Genomic DNA, 22647 nt, shown 5'->3' on the forward strand with positions numbered 1-22647 from the left:
TCAGATACTCCGCCACTTCAATCTGGACTTCCACTGTTACGCTGATGACACCCAGATTTACCTTGGCACCAAATCCCCCCACAACCCCCCCCTCTCCCATATCAACTCCTGTTTGTCAGCAATAAAAACCTGGATGCAACATAATTTCCTCAAACTCAACAGCGATAAGACAGAATTTCTCCTCATAGGCTCCAAAGCCACACTTAGCAAAATCAATAACCCCACTCTCACCATCGACGGCACCACTGTCTCCCCATCTCCCCAGGCCCGCAACCTTGGCGTGATCTTTGATTCCACCCTCTCCCTTGAGCCTCACATCCGCCATGTCATTAAAACCTCCTTCTTTCATCTCCGCAACATCGCCAAACTCAGACCCTCTCTCACACCGCCTGCTGCTGAAAGACTCATCCATGCCTTCATCTCCTCCCGACTGGACTATTGCAACTCACTTCTCCTTGGCATCAGCTCCACCTACATCAACCGACTCCAACTGGTCCAGAACGCAGCCGCCCGACTCATCACCCACACCAAATCCTGGCATCACATCACTCCAGTCCTCAAAAAACTTCACTGGCTTCCCGTCTCCCACCGGATCACCTACAAAATCCTGGTCCTCACCTACAAAGCCCTCCACCATCTGGCCCCCACATATCTCATTGACCTCCTCTCCCCCTACCAACCCTCACGGTCCCTCAGATCCACATCAGCCGGTCTCCTCTCCATCCACAAGTCCAACCTCCGCAGTTTTGGGGACAGAGCCTTCTCCAGGGCAGCCCCCAGGCTCTGGAACTCCCTCCCCCAACTGATCCGCAATTCCGTGTCCCTCCCCATCTTCCAGTCCCGCCTCAAGACCCATCTCTTCACCTCTGCCTATCCTTAGCCCCACGTCCCCGTCCCTTTTCATCTGTGCATTAATTGCCTCATGCTGTGTTTTGTATTGAATTCTGTCTTTACTTTGCGTACTAGTCATGTCTCTACTATTTATTTAATTCCCCTTACATGTTTTTCCTATACATGCTCAATTTTTGTAAGGTGTCCTTGAGACTCTTGAAAGGCGCCCATAAATAAAATGTATTATTATTATTAATACGTAATTACAATCGAGCCGTTTACAGTGTACAGACACATGATAAGGAAAGAACGTTTGGTACAAGGTAAAGCCAGCAAAGTCCGATCAGGATAGTCCGAGGGTCACCGATGAGGTAGATGACAATTGAGCACTGCTCTCTGGGTGTGGTAGGTTTAGTTGCCTGGGAAGAAACTGTGCCTGAATCTGGAACACTGTGTCCAAGTCTTGGAACTTCCAACTGATAGCTTTGTGGGAGTATAGATCATAGTGGAGAGAGACCCTCTATCACTTCTCAGGGGCACCTTGGGATGGGAAATAAAACACTAACTTTGCAAGCAATGGCCATGTGGCATAATTAACTTTTACTAAAAATGTCCCTCAGCAAAGTGTAGTGTCACTCTTCCAATTAGGAATTTCACATGCCGCGCATTAGCTAATGAAATAGTTATGCATAGCCATAAGCGATGTGGCATTTAAACAGAATACAACATGATATTGATGATCTTGCATTGTGTGGGATCATGGAAAGGCCATACCAATTTATAGGTTGCTCACAAATAAACCTCTACACAAATGCAGATTAGGAAAAATCCATTAAAGTTTGATGCATATTAAAATTACATTAAGAGGAAAATTATCAAGCAATCTTTCATAAAATATCAGTTCAATCAGGATTCATGGCAAAGTTATAGAGAGGTCTACGAACCACAGCTTGGTTGGGAACCATGACCCCCCACTAGAACTGAAAGGTGAGATGCCAAAGGTTTATGCCTTGCCCTGTAGACAGTACAAACCATTTATCATCTTAAATTGCCCCTGACGTTGCTGTATCTGAGGAGACTACTTTAGATACTTTTGAAATGACAGTAGATCCATCACCTCCAGTGCTGGTGTGAGATCTGTCTCTATTGTGTTTCTTAATTCACCTGGATTGAGTTACAGTCTGGGAAAGAATCTATCGTTTGAGGGTTGCTCAACCAATCCCCACACTTTAGGGATTCAGGAAAAAGCTGGAAAAAAATGGTTACATGGAAGTTCCATTCAGACGGTGGAGCAGATTTTAAGTCTAAGCCACTGTTACATTATGTGTGGGAAGGAATTACAGATGCTGGTTTATATCCAATGTAGACACAAAGTCCTGGAGTAACACAGCGAGCCAGGCAGCATCTCTGAAGAAAAAAAAAGCAGGTGACGTTTTTAAACGACCCTTCAGACGGAGATTGGTGATTCCCTTTCTCCTCCATCCAATGACAAATTGGGACATGACCTCCTTACTCTTGCGACCAAAATGTGGCATTCGTCCACTCATTCATGTGGAAACTATTTGCTAGTGTTACATTTATTCTGCAAGCTTAAAGTCTTCCTGCATTTTCTCACATGCGTCCTCTGCTACCCATTCAAATTTGTACCGGACCTATTTTTTAAAATATGTTTAGTTTGGAGAGACAGTCCCTTCGGACCACCACGTCTGCGACCAATGATCGCCCGTACACTAGATCTATCCAACACACTAGGGCAGGGCTCGAAATTAACGGTTGCCCGGGTGCCATTGACCACTCAAAGCGCTGCCGGGCAACTAAACACCGAGTCTTTTTGCCCGGCTTGGCAACCAGATACTGGTTTGTACCGAAGATAGACGCAAAAAACTGGAGTAACTACGCGGGTCAGGCAGCATCTATGGAGAAAAGGAACGCAACGTTTTGTGTCGGCGGTGACGGCTGTTTTGCGTGAGAAAGATACTAGGTGCATGGTGACGAAGTGTCGGAGCGAATGACGGGCCCCGAACAGCGACAGCAGCGGCCGCGATAGCAGCTTCATCTCCTCCTCCCCCCGCACCCCGCCCGCCCTGATAAGGGACGCTGCTTGCAAATCCACTACCCAGCGCTTAAAAAGAAACCCTCCTGCACGCCGAGGTCGGGAGGAGGGAGGGAGGGGGTGGCCTCGGCGTGCGGGAGGGTTTGTTTTGAAAGCGGTTATCCCGTTGTCGGATTTGCAAGCAGCGGCAGCTATCAGGGAGGAGATTGAGCCGCTGTCCGGGACCCATCATTCGCTCCGACACTTCTGAAGCAGCTGCACCAAAGATACTATAGCTATGGGATCTTTGAGCTGCACCGCTCGGCCCTGCACCTTGCTGTTGGCTGGCGGAGGAGGGAGGCGGTGGGGAATAATTCCCGACGGCCAAGGCAGCGGGCGATGTTGTCCGAGGAGCGCTGACCTTCCTTCCTCCCCACCTTGCCCCCCCTCTCTCTCGTGTACGCCCCCTCCACCCCCCCCCCCTTTATCCTGGGACCCCTCCTCTACATCCCGCACTGATATCCATTCCCGCCTCTATTCAGTCCTCACTGACATCCCTTGAGCTCCCCTCCCCATCTCCCCACTCCCCCAATCTATTCATCCTGCGCGGATCACCCTATCCACCTTGCATTAATTCTGCCGTCATACCCGCCCCCCCCCCATCCATCCTACACTGGTTCCCCAATTCACCCTGTACTTACCCCTTTCCCATCCATCCTGCACCTCCTCCATCCATCCTGTATTGATTCCCCATCCATCCTGTACTAATCCACGCATTCATCCTGTACTGACCCACCCTCCATTTACCCTGCACCTTCCCCCATTCATCCTGTAGTGATTTCCCTTTCATCCTGCACATACCCTCCGATCCACACTCTACTGACCCCCCCCCCCCCCATTCATCCTGCGCTGATCTCCCCCCCCCCCCCCCATCCATCCTGTACTGATCCTCCCATTCAAGAAGAATGGGGGGGAACAGTCTGAAGAAGGGTCTCGGCCCGAAACGTTGCCTATTTCCTTCGCTCCATAGATGCTGCCACACCCGCTGAGTTTCTCCAGCACTTTTGTCTACCCCCATCCATCCCGTACTGAACCCCCCCCATTCAACACCACTGACACCCCCGTGCTCTCCCCTCACAATTTTACCTACTCCAACCAACACGTACTAATTCACCTGCCTCAATCTATCCATTCTGCACTGACTGCCTTCTATCCACCCCGCACTGATTCACACACACACACCCCTCCCTGACCCTATTGTCCTGGAAATGTCTTCAGAGTGAATATTGACTATGTTTGATAACGGAATGCAATCAAATGTGTTTTAATTCCCAATGTTATTATTTGTTTTAATCCATAAAGATGGATTAATTAAATTGTGAACACGTGAAACATTAAAACCGCAGTGTTCGATTGTCACTGTTGCCGTTGACACGTTATTACAGAATTCATTGTAACGGCAAATCAATGCTCTTAATATGGAGTATCAGTACTGTAGTTATTTAATGAGCAACATTCACAACTATACGTATGCATATATGTTACCGTGGTCCAGGATATATTGACACAGGTTGATCATACGCTGAATAATCCAACCACATTTTTGTTTGGAAGTGAAAAGAACTAATAGAAATTGCATTAATTGCAATGTGTAAAAAGAGTTGAGATATTGTCTTATAATTTTGCTGCATGTCATTGTGGGATATATCATGTCTTGATTGGTGAATGTTTAGTTTGTGACTTTATTTGAATCAGAAATAATATGTGAATGCTTCATTGAGTATAATTCCGACTGGTAACTACGCGCTTCGTCCGAGCACATTATCGCGCGCGTCATGCACGCCATCTTAAATGACCACCTAAACTGTCATTTGGCAACCTAAAAAGCTGCCAAGGTTGCCCGGCTGGCAACAGGGAAAACAAGTTAAGCGAGAGCCCTGCACTAGGGACAATTTACAGAGGCCAATTAACATACAAAGTCACACATCTTTGGAATGCGAGAGGAATCAGCAGAAAACACACAGGGAGAAGATACAAACTCCGTACAGACCACTCTGACCACATGTGTAACACCATATCCTGCCTTTTGCCAGCTTAAATATTTATCAGAGTCGGCTCCCAATCCCAACACTATGCTCTGGCTTTCACCACAAATAGGGTCAACAAACACGGAAATAGATACTTCGGCCTAACTTGTCCATGTTGACCAAGATGCCCAATCTGAGCTGGTCCCATGTCCCTCCAAACCTGTGCTATCCATGAACATGCCCACATGTTTGTTTAAATCTATTGTGCAATACTCCAGTGAAGGCCACTTGCAAATATCAATACATTGCACTGTTATATCATCATCCTGTTCTGCTCTGTTACTTCTAATAACTCATTTTAATTTGTTTTGCATGACCTTTCCCTTTTGAAATCCACACCAACTACATTTCCGTACATTACTAGTTTCTCAACATTTTATCAGGACATCCTCCATGTAAACGGCCAGCACGTCTCCGGGTACAATTCCCTGGATTGACACAATCAGACTCATTTAATATGGGATAGACACAAAAAGCTGGAGTAACTCAGCGGGACGGGCAGCATCTCTGGAGAGAAGGAATCGGTGACGTTTCGGGTCGAGACCTTTATGCCCCCGTCCCACTTGGGAAACCTGAACGGAAACCTCTGGAGACTTTGCACCCCACCCAAAGTTTCCGTGCGGTTCCCAGAAGTTGCCGGTGGTTGCAGGTAGTGGAAGCAGGTAAGGAGACTGACAAAAACCTCCGGGAACCGCACGGAAACCTTGGGTGGGGCGCAAAGTCTCCAGGGGTTTCCGTTCAGGTTTCCTAAGTGGGACAGGGGCATAAGTCTCGAAAAGGTCTTGACCCGAAACGCAAGTCGGAAGAAGGGTCTCAACCCGAAACATCACACATTCCTTCTCCCCAGAGATGCTGCCTGACCCGCTGAGTTACCCCAGCATTTTATGTCTATCTTCTTTCATTTAATATAGGAATCATTTCCATACCCATTGCTCGTCCGCCGTCAGGTTTCCGAATACTTTGATAGCAGGTTATCAGCGTGCAATAATACGGGAACAGCAATTATTCACTGCACTCTAATGCACATTCCCACTGCTTCTGGTTCAGCCAATTCACACTGGGACTCCCAATCACATTCAAACTCAACCATCATCGGCTCTGACCTTCCTTCCATCGAGGGGATTTATCGCAGTCGCTGCCTCAAAAAGGCTGGTAGTATCATCAAAGACCCACACCATCCTGGCCACACACTCATCTCCCTGCTACCTTCAGGTAGAAGGTACAGGAGCCTGAAGACTGCAACAACCAGGTTCAGGAATAGCTACTTCCCCTCAGCCATCAGGCTATTAAACCTGGCTCGGACAAAACTCTGATTATTAACAACCACTTTCTGTTATTTGCACTTTACCAGTTTATTTATTCATGTGTGTATATATTTCTATCATGGTATATGGACACATTTATCTGTTTTGTAGTAAATGCCTACTATTTTCTGTGTGCTTAAGCAAAGCAAGAATTTCATTGTCCTATACAGGGACACATGACAATAAACTCACTTGAACTTGAACTTGAACCATCAAAAGAAGAGATTTTGAAGGACTGCAGCAGCGTAACAAAAATAAAACAGAATGCATAAAATTACTTGTCATTGATTCAGATCAGTGCAATTTACATTACTGGGGTAAAACCTGAAAATCTAATTAAAATGTAAATCTATCTGAACAGTTCTCGTACAGAAAATGTTTCTGCTCTATTGCAATATCTTACTTGTACTTATTAAATAAGCTAGCTTTGTGACGATTGCTGTGCTTATATGATACCCTCAGGTCACTCCACCTCACAGTAAGTTGAAGAAAGGCCCCAACCCAAAATGTTTAGTTTAGTTTAGTTCAGTTTAGAGATACAGTGTGGAAACAGGCCCTTCGGTCCACCTAGTCTGTGCTAGCCAGCGTTCCCCATACACTAGCTCTATCCTACACACACTGGGGGAAATTTACAATTTTACCAAAGCCAATTAACTTACAAACGTTGAGTGTGGAATGAAACCGGAATTTCCCAAAAAACCCCACATTGGTCACGGGGAGAATGTACAAACTTAGTACAGACAGCACCCCTAGTCAGGATTGAACGTAGGTCTCTGGCACTGTAAGATCATAAGTAATAGGAGTAGAATTAGGCCATTCGGCCCATCAAATCTACTCTGCCGTTCAATCATGGCTGATCTATCTCTACCTCCTAACCCCATTCTCCTGCCTTCAGTAACTCTACCGCTGAGCCACCGTGCTGCCCTTCTCCAGAGATGCTGCCTGACACGCAGTGTTAGATTTCAACACCCAATACAAGTAGGAACATTTCACTGACACTAATGCTTCTGGTCAACACACATACAGAGGAAAGGAGAAGAGGGCAGAAGGATAAAAAGGAGCAGCAAATAAATCAAAATGTGTTAAACCAAGTGATAAGCTTGACATTAATATGGGAGATCATAGACTCCATGGAAATAACAGCAGTAGCATGGATAGAAAATTGGCCAAGTGAACAAAAACAATATGTTGTGATAAACTAGTTTTTTTTTGCGTGTGGAGTGCTTGTGTTGGACGCACGCCAGCAGCACATGGACCACTTTATAAAAGCAGTGGTCCTTGTGCTGACTTGTGTGGAGGACAAAAGTATTCCTTAATGCAAAAAAAAAAACTGGTTTACCACAACATATTGGTCTCTCTGAATCGCCCCTTATGTGGAGGGAGTGGATGAAAAAGTAAGACAACATGGAACTAGTGTGAACGGGTAATCGATGTTGCGCTTGGACTCAATGGGCTGAATGGCCCGTTTCCACGCTGTATCTTTTAATCAATCCTGACATTCAAAATCATTCAAGAATTATTAAAAATTAAACAAACAATTAAAACTAATTAAAAAACTTGAGTTTTTTTTTAAAATCACTTAGAGACTACTAAATAATTAATATATTAACAGATTAAAACAGATTAAATCAAAATTATAAATTACCTTGTGTAAGAAGGAACTGCAGATGCTGGTTTATACCAAAGATAGACACAAAAGGCTGGAGTAACTCAGCGGGAGAGGCAGCATCCCTGGAGAGAAGGAATGGGTGATGTTTCTGGGCCAAGACCCTACTTCAGACCAAGGGTCTCGACCAGAAACGTCACCCATTCCTTCTCTCCAGAGATGCTTCCTGTCCCGCTGAGTTACTCCAGCATTTTGTGTCTATCTTCGGAGATGGGTCTGAAGTCACATTTCGTACCATAATTTATTTCTGATTGAGTGACAGCCAGAGAATTCCAGCTCGGAATTGGAAATTCCTCCCCAAAGCTCTTGGTGAAAGCGGCACTTTGCAGCCTGTCATCTGGTCTTCAATTCCCCTGGGCCTCAGTGATTGACAGCAACTTTCCCCATTTAATACATTTCTCACCTCTCTCGTGTTATGAAAGGATAATAATTATTACAGAGGACTTGCAGCTATAGGTTCAAATATGATACTTTTGTATAGTTTATATTAAGTTTTAATACGTCATTAATCTTCTTCAATTATTCAGGCCTTTTTATAAAAAAACTGTTCAGTTTGAGTTGATTTGACATGCTAGCAAGAAAGCATCACAATATTTTGACAGCTCCTTGACTATATTCATTTACTTCTAACTCTGCGGTAAACATCAGATTTCTGAAAAAAATAAAAACCTGCACATATCTCTATAACGTGGACTTCAGGATATCTACAAGAAGGAATTTTGTGAGTTGTAGCAAGTGCTACAATGTTAGAATTACAGGAGCAAAATTGTTAACAGCACCGTCCCACAGCCACCCTGCATTGATCAATACTTTGTGTAGGAAGGAACTGCAGATGCTGGTTTTACATGGAAAATATGGATACTGGTTTACATGGAAAGAAAATGCTGGAGTAACTCAGCAGGACAGGCAGCATCTCTGGAGAGAAGGAATGGGTGACGTTTTTGGGTCGAGACCCTTCTTCGGTCTGAAAGTCAGGGGAGAGGGAGACACAAAATAAGGACGTGCAAGGTGTGAAAATGAGACATCAAAAGAGATGCAGGTCAAAGAAAACGTAGAATATATCATTGTTAGACACAAAAAGCTGGAATAATTCAGCGGGAGAGGCAGCGTCTCTGGAGAGAAAGAATGGGTCGAGACCCTTCTTCAGACTACATCTCGACCCAAAAAGCCCCTCTGAAGAAGGGTCTCAACTGAAACATCACCCATTCCTTCTCTCCAGAGATGCTGCCTGTACCGCTAAGTGGTCCAGCTTTTTGTGTTTAGCTTCAGTTGAAACCAGCATCTGCAGTTCCTTCCTACGTAGACCATTGTTAGCTCGGAGAAAGTGACAACAAAACAGACGGTGATAAAAATGACCAGAGAGAATTCACTTGCTTTACTTGTCACGAGATTTGCTACATCTCCCAGAGAGGAGATATTGAACCCCAGTTAAATGATGCAAGCAAGGATCACTCCTCCAACATACAACTCTCGCTGTGTGCAGCGTTGGAGCTCCAGCCTGGATTGTTTGCTGTGGTTTAAGTTTATTATTATCATCACCTGTACCAGGTTCATGCCATCTCTAGGCTCTGGAATGGATCCTAAACCTGTGACTTTCTAACTCAATGGGGGACCTCATTGAAACTTACCGAATAGTAAGGCGCCAGAATAGAGTGGATTTGGAGAGGATGTTTCCACTAGTGGGAGAGTCTAGGACCAGAGGGCACAGCCTCAGAATAAAAGGATGTACCTTTAGAAAGGAGATGGGGGGGAAATTTCTTTAGGTAGAGGGTGGTGAATCTGTGGAATTCATTGCCACAGATGGCTGTGGACACCAAGTCATTGGGCATTTTTAAGGATGAGATTGACAGGTTTTGGATTATTATGGGTGTCAGGGGTTAAGGGTAGAAAGGGTTGAGAGAGAAAGATAGATCATCCGTTCATAAGTTATAGGGAGCAGAATTAGGCCATTTGGCCCACCACTCAACCCCATTCTCCTGCCTTCTCCCCGTAACCCCTGACACCCGTTTGATTGAGTGTCAGAGTAGACCTGATGGGCCAAATGACCTCCTTCTGCTCCTGTGACTTAAGAACTCAATCGACCAAATGTGGAAAGATGTCAGCCATTTTCATTGTTCTTTAGACCATGACTAAGTTGGCATGCATTGCTACATTCAATAGATCAGAGGGATTTGGCAGCAAACAGAAGCAAACCTTACAACAAAAATTAAACTACCTATTTGGAACTTGCTGCAGTCAGTTTTAATTTAAAAACGTCATTAAATTTTTGTAATGCACTCTGGCAGGAAATGGTTTAGGTGCCTTTAATTAGGTTTGTGAGTGATGGAACACAAACTCATCCTGGACACATACATGAGGTGCAATGTAATGGTGCATGTAAAACTGAAGCCAATAGCTCATTTCTACCTCAAACCTCATATTCTATGGGTAAGGCGTTGTCCGTTCTCCCTGAGGGTTTTCCCCGGCTGCTCCTTTTTCCTCCCACACGCCAAAAATGTACAGGTTTGTAGGTTAATTTGGCTTCGGTAAAAATTGTAAATTGTCCTTAGTGTGTGTGGGATAGTGTTATGGGCCTGTCCCACTTAAGCGATTTTTATTGGCGACTGTCAGTCGTAGCAGGTTGCTGAAAAACCGGCGACTGGACCCCCCCATGACAATGTCTACAACAACCTACCACCTAGTCTACATCCAGCTATGGCAAGCTACCGACAACCGGCGACCCGTTAGGATGTCGACCTATGGCCACGTCTACGGCAACCTACGTCCAAGCTATGACAAGGCAAGACAATTCAGTCGCCGGTACCTGTCGCCGGTTGACGTAGCTAGTCGCCAATGGAATTCACCGAAGTCAGCACCGGCCACAATCTACCAACGTCATCCTGACGACAGCACCTACGTCAGGAGAAGTCAAGCTACGCTCACTGGCGTCAAACCCATTGTCGCCGAAAAGTTTAAAACATTTCAAAATCCAGCAGCAACCAGAAAAACGCTACGATTCTTTGGGCGACTGAGGAGACGATTCACGACCATACAGGCGACACCCCGGCGACCATGTGGCGACAGCCTAGTCGCCTGTAGTTGCCTAAAAAAATAGCCGAAGTGGGAGAGAGGCATTAGTGTACAGGGATCACTGGTCGGCATATAATCGGTGTGCCGAAGGGCCTGTTTTTATGCTGTATCTTTAAAACTCAGACCCACTGAGTTACACCAACAATGGGTTTTTTTTTTTTTTAAATCATACGCGCTCCCCTTTATCATATTTGTTTTGTTCTTCCAGCTGTAATTTTAAAATGCAGAGACTCAGTTCTGATCTGTAACACAATGTGCTGCAATTTCAGCAGAACCATTAATCCATGATTTGAAACAGTTATCAACACTGACAGGATACGTAGGATTCAAACGCTCTTTCCTGCGGAATAATTTCAGGATCAGTTTTTTGATATCCTTATATACTTATGGAGCAGGAAAATAAACTGTACATAGTAACCAGCAATGGCAAAATACAACTCTTTGGTGGGTTACAGGATGGTGTAAAATAAAAGTATGGTCTCACCAACAACTTGTGCAATTGCACACTTGTTCTCAACTGCTTACAATGAAGTGGAAGCAAAATGTTTCCACATAGAAAGATCTAACGATAGGAATTCAAGGTCGATGCCAAGATAATGTGAGCCAATCTCACGATAATTAGTTTACCAATAGTCAAGGATGTCCAAATCCACAACTCCCCTAAAATGGTCACAAGTAGATAGAGAAGGCAGACACAAAATGTTTGAGCAACTCAGCAGGACAGGCAGCGTCTCTGGATCGAAGGAATGGGTGACGTTTTGGGTCAAGACCTTTCTTTAGCCTCAAAGAAGGCATATGGCATGCTCGCCTTCACCCATCAGTGTATTAAGTACAAGAGTCAGGAAGTCACGTTGCAGATAGTTTGTGATTGAGAGACATGAAAATTGAGCAATTGATAAACTATTTTTATTTTAAATGAACGAAAAGTAACTTACCTAACTATCATGGAGGAGGAGCCATCTTGGGGAACGGCTGCTAGCCAGCAGCCGTCCGTTTTAATTCGCTTGTTTTAAAATTTTTAGTGAGTCCTGTTTTTTTGTCCATAGGGGATATGGACTTTTTAATGTGGGGGGTAGGGGTTAATTTTACTTCTAGGTCCCTACCTGGTCGGTGAAGCAGCTTTTTCTCCGGGCTGCCCGTCGACCCGTCCTCGTGGCCTACCAGCGGGCTTGGAGCGCCGTTTCCTGGCGGGGACCGCCCAGCACCTCGGCCTCGGTGGCGGCACAGCGCTGGAGCGCTATCGCGGAGCGGGCGATGCCTTGCCTGGGTCGCCGCGCTGGAGCTCTGGTGAGCTGAGACTGCCGTGTTCAACACCTCCGGGCTGCGGGTCTGCGGAGCGGGCGGCGCCGATTTCAACATCGGGAGCCTGGGAGCTCCAAACCGGCGCGGCCTTGTCGGCTTCGGAAGCCGCGGTCTCCAGCTAAATAGCGGCCGTTCCAGGTGGCCCAGCCGCTGAGAGGACTCTCCCAAGACCACCCGGTGAGAACGGCCAGGAACATCGGGCCTCCGTAGAGGCAATTGCGGTGGCCTCAATAGGCCTGACTTTGGGGTGAACTTGGGATAGGGACTGGACATTGTGCCTTCCCCCACAGTGGTGTCCATTGTGGGGGGATGATTTTTTGTCTGTAAGGTAATCCTGTTAGTCTTTGTCCAAGATGGCTGCCGTGAAGGGAGAGTGGACGCTGGCGCGCTTTAGCTGCCGCTGCTCTCTCATCACATTGTGTTTTTGATTTTTGTTTTTGGACTGAATTATGTTTTTAATTTGTGTTTCTGTGATGTCTTTATTATTTATTTTATTCTGATTATATGTTTATATTTCCTGTTAACCTATGTAAGGTGTCCTTGAGATGTCTGAAAGGCGCCCAATAAATAAAATTTATTATTATTATTATTAAGGTAACTAAGTAACTAAGGGGGAAACTGCCTTTCAGGGTCCCTACCTGGTCGGAGAGGCAGCTTTTCTCCGGGCTGCAGCTTCGACCCGTCCTCGCGGCCTACCAGCGGGCCTGGAGCGGCGTTTCCTGTCGGGGACCGCCCAGAACCTCGGCTTCGGCGGCGGCACAGCGCTGGAGCGCTATCGCGGAACGGGCGATGCCTTGCCCGGGTCGCCACGCTGGAGCTCCGGTGAGCTGAAGATCGCTGAGGAAAACATCGCGGAGCTGCGGGACTGTGGAGCGACCAGCTGCGGGCGGCGGCGCTGAACTTTACACAGGGAGCCTGGGATCTCTAATGAGATCGCCAGTGGTGGAGCTCCAACCGGCGCGGCCTTGTTGGCTTTGGAAGCCGCGGCCTCCAGTACGGAGGCAGCCGTTCCAGGGTTCCCAGGCTGCTGAGAGGACTCTCCCGACGCCGGAGCAGCATCACCCGGCGAGAACGGCCTGGAACATCGGGCCTCCGTAGAGGCAACTGTGGAGGCCTCAATGGGCCCGACTATGGGTGAACTGGGGTTGGGGACTGGACTTTGTGCCTTCCCTCATAATGGGAACCATTGTGGGGGATGTTCTTTATATTTAAAACTCTTATTAATGTTATGTCTGTATTCCTTCTTTATGTGCTGCAAATTGGCAAGAAGCATTTCACTTCACTACACCTAGGTATATGTGAATGTGACCAATAAAATACCTTTGATACCTTTGACCTTTAAGCAGCATGTCATAATTTAAATGCAAACAGGCAACATCTGTGGAAGAATGAGATGGACACAAAGCGCTGGAGTAACTTAGCGGGTCAGGTAGCATCTCTGGACAAAAAGGGCAGGTGACGTTTCGGGTCAGGACCCTTCTTTCGACTTCAGATTTAGTCCAGCACTATGTCACCCATCCTTTTCCTCCAGAGTTGCTGCCTGAACTGCTGAGTTACTCCAGCACTTTGCATCCACCTTTGAAACATCACCCATTCCTTTTCTCCAGAGAAGCTGCCTGTCCCGTTGAGTTACTCCAGCATTTTGTGTCTATCTTTGTCTATGTAAACCAGCATCTCTAGTTCCTTCCTACACACCTTATTAACAACTGGAGAGCAGTCCTAAGCTATCATATTGGAGACCCTTGGACTATCTTTAATTGGCCTTTATCCTGCACTAAACGTTAACCCCTTCATCCTGTATCTGTACACAGTGGACGTCTCGATTGTAATCATGTATTGTCTTTCCGTTGACTGATTAGCACGCAACAAAAAAACTGTTCACTGTACCTCAGTACACGTGACAATAAACTAAACTAAACAACTCCATCTGCCTAGATCTTGTGCTCAACATCTCTGGGTTGGGGACCAAATCTTCTCATGTAGAGAGAAGGAACTGCAGATGCTGGTTAATACACAAAAGGAAACAAAGTGCTTGAGTATCTCAGAGGTTCAGGCAGCATCTCCGGCGACCATTGGTGGGCGAACCCCATTTGGGTCAAAATCCTTCATCAGACTTCTGATTTACTCCAATATTATGTCACCCATCCTTTTTCTCCAGAGATGCTGCCCGACTTGCAACCCCGAGTTACTCCACCACTTTGTGACCATATCTTTTCATTGGGTGATGGTGGGGAAAATGCTCTTGGCTGAGACTACAAAAGAGTCCACTGGAAATAAATCAGCAGCACATTGACTTCCATCACGAAATATAAATAAAACAATCCAACTGTCATTTCCAGTGTAAACAGGTCTCAGCTAAAGTAGAGGTAGGTAGGAGATGAATGAACAGACCCAGCCCATATTACTCTTCGATGCTCGGCCTCAATAATGAATGGGATTTTCATTGTACGATGCTTTCGGCTGTGTCTATTCAAGCGAGGACAAGATGTGGGATCTGTCTCCGATACACCCTGGGGAGTAACAACACGGGGAATGTCCAAAGATCATTTCACCCATTCTTGTCCACATCCAAGTCAAAATCTCAGTGTCGACATAACATCGCTGTGGCTCCCTTGGCCGCGAGTAATTGCCCCATCCCACAACAGTAACATGTCCAATTTGCAACTGGGGGGGGGGGAGCGGTGCAACGGTTAAGAACAATGAAGAACAACGCTGAAAAAGTGCCCCTAACAATGAAATCAAACCAGGATGGTTTCTCCACAGGGGCGTGTTACAACCCACTAACCTGTTTTCATCCACTCATAGATTTAAATCGAGATTACATTTTTTTTTTCCGCGTGTGTCTCCACAATTCTCCCGGGAAATATCTGTGCAGATTAAAACAAGGAGTCTAAATGCGGAACAAAGTTTGCAATCTTTCCTGTGCATACCTCTGGGATCTTGCAGGAGCGACGCTGCTTTCTCTCTCAACAGCGGCCGGTTCTTGCCTCTCTGCACCGGCCCACGTCGGTCACAAACCGCCGACCCCCATTTAGAAAGTAGTCGGTGGAATAACACAGGTATTGGGACGAGGCAGGTGAGGCGACCAGCCACAGAATGCAAGCGGAGGCTCAATAACTCACCGAGTGCCAGCTCCCTTGAGCTAGTCTGTTCAATCCCATCTCCCTCCACCCTCCTCCCTCCCCAACAAGCCACAAGATAGCATTGTAGCTCCCCTTAGCGTCCAGAGATAGTCATACCTTCTCCATCTGCCTGGCCAAGTTACTGCCAGCTAGTTTCACTGATTGATTCATACGTGATAGGAACAGGATTAGACCATTCGGCCCATCAAGTCTACTTCGTCATTCAATCATGGCTGATCTATCTTTCTCTCTCAACACCATTCTCCTGCCTTCTCCCCATAACCCCTGACACCCGTACTAACCAAGAATCTGTCTATCTCTGCCTTAAAAATTATTGAAAGACACAGCCTCAAACTATCTTAGAGTGAAACAGCATGGAAACAGGCCCTTCGGCCCAACTTGCCCACACCGACCGACATGTCCCATCTGCACTAGTCCCACCTACCTGCATTTGGCCCACATCCCTCTAAACCTATCCTATCCATGTACCTATCTAGTTGTTTCTTAAATGTTGCAATAGTCCTTGCCTCATATACCTCCTCCGGCAACTCATTCCATCTTTGATCGGACTTTACTGGACTTTATCTTGCACTAAATGCAATTCCCTTTCAGTCCCATTTGCCTGTGTTTGGCCCATATCCCTACAAACCTGTCCTATCCATGTACCTGTCTTTTTCTTAAACATTGCGATTGTCCGCGTGTCAACTACCTCCTCTGGCAGCTTGTTTCATCCACCCACCACCCTTTGTGTGAAAAAGTGACCCCTCAGATTCCTATGAAATCTTTTCCCCATCATCTTAAACCCGTGTCCTCTGGTCCTCAATTCACCTACTCAGGGCAAGAGACTCTATGTGTCTACCCAATCTATTCCTCTCATGATTTTACACACCTCTAGAAGATTACCCCACATCCTCCTGCGCTCCCAGGAATAGAGTCCCAGCCTACTCGACCTCTCCCTACAGCTCAGACCCTCGGGTCCTGGCAACATCCTTGTAAATCTTCTCTGTACCGTTTCCAGCTTGACAACAGGTCCCGGATGCATTCGATCCCCCGCGGTCGAGGCACATTGGTCCCGGAAATCCCCAGGGTGCCCGTGGACACCGCCCGCGTGTTCCTTTTCGGGGGGCTCTCAGTCACGGACGTCACCCCGGGAAAGGAGTAAGCAGTCGGCTCGGGCAGAGAGAGCCCCTTGTGTTGGAGATCAGGAAGGGGTCTCAGTGTGGCACCTGCATTGAGTAAAAACATGGAGTGATATTGTCACGTGTACTTGGTGCAGTGAGATTCTTTGTTTGCACACAGTACATATATGCAAGAGTAAAGGGTGCCAACATAGTTACAAAAGTATTCAATATCGTCCCTCCTTCCCCCCACCCCCGAAACGAGGATTATCACCTCCCTTGCATCAAAATGAAGAGCAGTTCTGAACTACTATCTACCTCATTGGTAACCCTCGGACTATCTTTGATCAGACTTTACTGGCTTTACCTTGCACTAAATGTTACTCCCTTATCATGTATCTGTACACTGTGAATGGTTCGATTGTAATCATGTATTGTCTTTCTGCTGACTGGTTAGCACGCAACAAAAGCTTTTCACTGTTCCTTGGTACACCTGACTTTAAACTCAACTGAACACTTTCTTCTCTGCCATTCTCGATGATTCTGAATTCCATACAGACATATTCAGGGTGGATAACGGCATTCCTGTAACGTTTCAGACACACATTACGTTCCGATAATACGCTGAGTATCCCATGCAGAATTTCCAACCGTTCCTGTTCCGAATCCGTGGTAGTAAAGGGCCTGTCCCACTTACGCGATTTTTTCGGCGACTTGCCGGCACCCGTCATAGTCGCAGCAGGTCGCCGAAAATGTTCAACATGTTGAAAATCCAACGGCGACCAGAAAAAGGTACGACTCTTTGGGCGACTAGACACGATCATACAGGTGTCACCCCGTGACATGTCGACACGTGACGCCTGTATGATCGTGAGTAGTTGCCCAAAGAGTCGTGAGCAGTCGCCCAAAGAGTGGCAGTCGCTGAATAAATCGCGTAAGTGGGACAGGCCCTTAAGGATATTATGCTGTTCCATTCCACCATCGTATACATTACAGGCCGAAAGGTCTTTGGAGGGGGGGAATTAATCCCATGTGGTGGCAATATACCTGCATACAATCTCTTGTGCATATTAAATATTAACTCCGACTGCTTGACTCCACATTCAACAGTGTGTAAGCATGGAACATGTCCAACAACATCTACTGCATGCCTCACAGTTCCATGGACCCAAGTTCAATCCGATCTCCAGTGCTGTCCACGTAGGGTTTGCAAGTCCTCATTGTTATTATCTGGGTTTTCCCGGATACTCCCGTATTCCAAAGGCATGCCGGCTGCCAGTTGACCGGGTTAATCGGCTGATTTATCTCTGGTGGAAGTTGATGGCAGGAGAAGAAGGTCAAGTGAGAGAGGGTAAGAGAAAGAATGGCAGCAAAGGGAATTACTCTGAAAGCTAGTCTAGTTTAGTTTAGTTTAGAGATTCCCATACACTAGCACTATCCTACACACACTCGGGACAATTTACAATCTTTACCAAAGCCAATTAACCTAACCTACAAACCTGTACGTCTTTGGAGTGTGAGAGAGCCGGAGAAAACCGACGTGATCACAGGGAGAACTCCTGTACGTAAAAAACTCTGTACAGACAAGCACCTGCAGTCAGGATCGAACCTGGGCCCCGGGGGCTGTAAGCCAGTAACTCTACCGCTGCACCACCATGCTTAGAGAAAGGATTTCAGACCTGGAACAGAAGTATCTTTGATAAGGAGGTGGGAATGCGAGGCTTTGTTGTGCTTTAATTCATTCAAGCAGCTGAATGACACTCAATGCTGCGGCAGAAGAAGGGTCTCGACCAGAAACGTTGCCTATTTCCTTAGCTCCATAGATGCTGCCTCACCCGCTGAGTTTCTCCAGCACTTTTGTCTACAAATGCTGCTGAAGTTGGGTTGGGTTGGGTTGGGTCATTTGCAACCGAGGCAATGCAGACCTAGAAGTGTCTGTTCTTTCGACTACAAAATAACAGCATCAAGCAGAAACGGTGACATCCAGCTGTGGACATCAGCATCATCCATCCTCAATAGCCATGCAGGTTGTTTAACAAATAGCAGAGTACCTGACACACAGAACAGCATGTTTAGAATCTTATTAAGTAGATATTTAATGCATGTTGGTCAACAATAAATGAGCTTCCTGCCAGGCTGAGAGGAAGTACTGTTCATTTCTGCTACATGCCAGATCTCATTGAGTTCATTCTAGTGTTGGGTGATTTAGACATTAAACTTGAGACTTCAGAGATACAGCACGGAAACAGGCCCTTTGGTCAACCGAGTCCGAGCCAACCAGTGATCACCCGTACGCAAGTTCTATCCTACATACTGGGGACAATTTATAGAGGCCTATTAACTTACAAATCGTTGGGATGTGGGAGGAAGCCGGAGCATCTGGAGAAAAACCATGCGGTCACAGAGATAATGTACAAACGCCGTACAGACAGCACCCATAGTCATGATTGAACCCAGGTCTCTGGTGCTTTTAGGAGCAACTCCACTGCTACGCCACTGTGCCGCCCATAAGCAGAAATAGTGAGCAATTGGCTATTGCCGAGGGAATTGTACAATTACACAATGCAATTGGTATGAGCGGGGACCTCATTGAAACTTAGTGAAAGACTAAGATAGAGTGGATGTGAAGAGGATGTTTCTGCTAGTTGGGGGAGAGTCTAAGACCAGAGGCCGCAGCCTCAGAATAAAAGCATGTGCCTTTAGAAAGGAAATAAGAAGGAATTTCTTCACTAAGAGGGTGGTGTATCTGTGGGATTCATCACCACAGATGCTGTAGAGGCCAAGTCAATGGATATTTTTAAGGTGGAGATTGACAGATTCTTGATTAGTACAGGTGTCAATGGTTATGGGGAGAAGGCAGGAGAATGGGGTTTTGAGGGAAAGACAGATCAGCCATGAATGCGTGGCAGAGTAGACCTGATATACAATACAGGAAAATAAAATGCCCTCATGATGTAGTTATACTTCTCTAAAATATCACCCCTCAATTTCCTGCTCTCCAAGGAACACAATCCTAGCCTGTTCAACCTCTCCTTATAGCCCAGGCCTGTTGTGTTTCTGGTCATTGTTGATCCCCAGGATATTGATGATGGAGTTCTCAGTGATGGTCATTCATAGAAACATAGAAACATAGAAATTAGGTGCAGGAGTAGGCCATTCGGCCCTTCGAGCCTGCACCGCCATTCAATATGATCATGGCTGATCATCCAACTCAGTATCCCGTACCTGCCTTCTCTCCATACCCTCTGATCCCCTTAGCCACAAGGACCACATCTAACTCCCTCTTAAATATAGCCAATGAACTGGCCTCGACTACCCTCTGTGGCAGAGAGTTCCAGAGATTCACCACTCTCTGTGTGAAAAAAGTTCTTCTCATCTCGGTTTTAAAGGATTTCCCCCTTATCCTTAAGATGTGACCCCTTGTCCTGGACTTCCCCAACATCGGGAGCAATCTTCCTGCATCTAGCCTGTCCAACCCCTTAAGAATTTATAAGTTTCTATAAGATCCCCTCTCAATCTCCTAAATTCTAGAGAGTATAAACCAAGTCCATCCAGTCTTTCTTCATAAGACAGTCCTGACATCCCAGGAATCAGTCTGGTGAACCTTCTCTGCACTCCCTCTATGGCAATAATGTCCTTCCTCAGATTTGGAGACCAAAACTGTACGCAATACTCCAGGTGTGGTCTCACCAAGACCCTGTACAACTGCAGTAGAACCTCCCTGCTCCTATACTCAAATCCTTTTGCTATGAAATCTAACATACCATTCGCTTTCTTCACTGCCTGCTGCACCTGCATGCCTACTTTCAATGACTGGTGTACCATGACACCCAGGTCTCGCTGCATCTCCCCTTTTCCTAGTCGGCCACCATTTAGATAATAGTCTGCTTTCCTGTTTTTGCCACCAAAATGGATAACCTCACATTTATCCACATTATACTGCATCTGCCAAACATTTGCCCACTCACCCAGCCTATCCAAGTCACCTTGCAGTCTCCTAGCATCCTCCTCACAGCTAACACTGCCCCCCAGCTTAGTGTCATCCGCAAACTTGGAGATATTGCCTTCAATTCCCTCATCCAGATCATTAATATATATTGTAAATAGCTGGGGTCCCAGCACTGAGCCTTGCGGTACCCCACTAGTCACTGCCTGCCATTGTGAAAAGGACCCGTTTACTCCTACTCTTTGCTTCCTGTTTGCCAGCCAGTTCTCTATCCACATCAATACTGAACCCCCAATGCCGTGTGCTTCCATTGAGTGTCAGGGGTAGATGGCTGGATGAATGTTGTCTGGTACCAATATTAGTTGACACATTTCAGTCCACATCTAAATGTTGTCCAGGTCTTGCTACATGCTGAATTTACACTGTATATACAATTGTGAGTGACATAGATAGGGGAGACTCGTGAAAACCTTTTTCCCAGGGTGGACATTTTTCAACATTAGAGGGCGTAGAGATGGGGAAGGTTTAATGAAGACATGCGGGGCAAGTTTACTATAGAGAGTATTTTGGGCCTGGAATGCACTGCCAGGGGTGGTGGTGGAGGCAGGTACGATAGTGGTGTTTAAGAGGCTTTGAGACAAGCACATGGAAGTGCAGTGAATAGAGGGATATGGATCATGTACAGGCAAATGAGATCAGTTCAGCTAGGCATCATGTTTGGCACAAACATTGTTGGTGGAAGGGCTCGTTCTATGGTCTATGTTCTGCTGGGATGGGCTGCTTCATTTGCTGAGTAGGAGGAAATAGAATTGAATGTTATAAAATCATCAGCCAATATCCTCCCTCTGACCTTATGATAGAAGATTGATGGAGCAGTATCACCTTTGCTCCCACTATTTTTGCAGGTGAGATTCATGAAAGCTGGAAAAGCACTTCAAAGATGGAAACAAAGGAACATTAAGACTTTTTTTATTTCCAAATAATCTGCAAAGAATAAGATAAACTTCTCCAGTTTTAAATAAGAGGAAATGGAAGGTTTGGGTGACAGATAGTTCAGACGAATGATGGAAGTATCTAAGTGGTGACTGCTCTCACAGGTGTGGTTCTGATGAGTTCTTGCAGCCAGCTTGACAGGACCAAGTTGAACTTGTGTGCACATCAAAGTGCTCTGCAAAAGATGGACAGAATGCTGGAGTAACTCAGCGGGTCAGGCAGCATCTGTGGAGAACATGGATAGGTGACGTTTCACAGAGTGCTGGAGTAACTCAGCGGGTCAGGCAGCATATCTGGAGAATGGACGTTTCTGGTCAGGACCCTTCTTCAGACAAGTGGTGAATCTGTGGAATTCATTGCCACTGAAGGCTGTGGAGGCCAGCAATAGATATTTTTAAGGCAGAGATTGACAGATTCTTGATTAATGCAAGTGTCAGGGGTTATGGGGAGAAAGGAGGCAAATGGGGTTAGGTGGGAGAGATAGATCAGCCATGATTGAATGGCGGAGTAGATTAGGCTTATTGGCCTAATTCTGCTCCTATCATTTATGACTGAATTACTCCAGCATTTTGTGTCTATTTTTGGTATTAACCAGCAATGTCGGTGAAACATCACTCCCTGACGAGCTCAATGCGTTTTACGCACGCTTTGACAGGGAGAATACTGATGTGCCTTTCCGATCCCCCATTCGCTGTGATGGCATTTCAGTCTCAGTCACAGAGGCCGATGTCAGGAAATCCTTCAGAGGGGTGAACCCCTGAAAAGCACCTGGTCCTGATGGTATACCCGGTCGTGTTCTAAAAACCTATGCGGACCAACTGGCAGGAGTTTTTACGGACATTTTCAACCTCTCACTTCTGAGGTCTGAGGTCCCCACCTGCTTTAAAAGGGCATCAATTATACTGGTGCCCAAGAAGAGTAAGGTGACGTGCCTCAATGACTATCGACCAGTGGCACTAACGCCGGTGGTGGTGAAGTGCTTTGAGAGGCTGATCATGGAGCAAATCAACTCCTACCTCGACAAAAACCTGGACCCACTGCAGTTCGCTTACCGCCACAACAGATCAACGGTGGATGCGATCTCGCTGGCCCTCCACTCCGCACTGGACCACTTGGACAACAAAAACTCATATGTCAGGCTGTTATTCATCGATTACAGCTCGGCATTCAACACAAT

The 22647-nt window shown here is 46.3% G+C and overlaps 1 protein-coding gene across 3 annotated transcripts in view; it reads right to left on the bottom strand.

Annotated features, from left to right (window-relative positions):
* The window catches only part of sema4b (semaphorin 4B), a 172004-nt gene extending 156553 nt beyond the window's left edge, over positions 1–15451 (bottom strand). For 2 of the 3 annotated variants that reach the window (XM_033050495.1, XM_033050494.1), the window contains exon 1: positions 15222–15451. The gene's annotated coding sequence lies outside the window, so the exon portion shown is untranslated. Of the gene's footprint in view, positions 1–5876; positions 6030–15221 lie in introns of those variants that run through there. The other variant, XM_033050497.1, reaches the window with a different exon arrangement.
* Positions 15452–22647: the final 7196 nt, after the last annotated feature.

This window comes from Amblyraja radiata, chromosome 34 (assembly GCF_010909765.2).
Source record: "Amblyraja radiata isolate CabotCenter1 chromosome 34, sAmbRad1.1.pri, whole genome shotgun sequence".
NCBI classification, from domain to species: Eukaryota; Metazoa; Chordata; class Chondrichthyes; order Rajiformes; family Rajidae; genus Amblyraja; species Amblyraja radiata.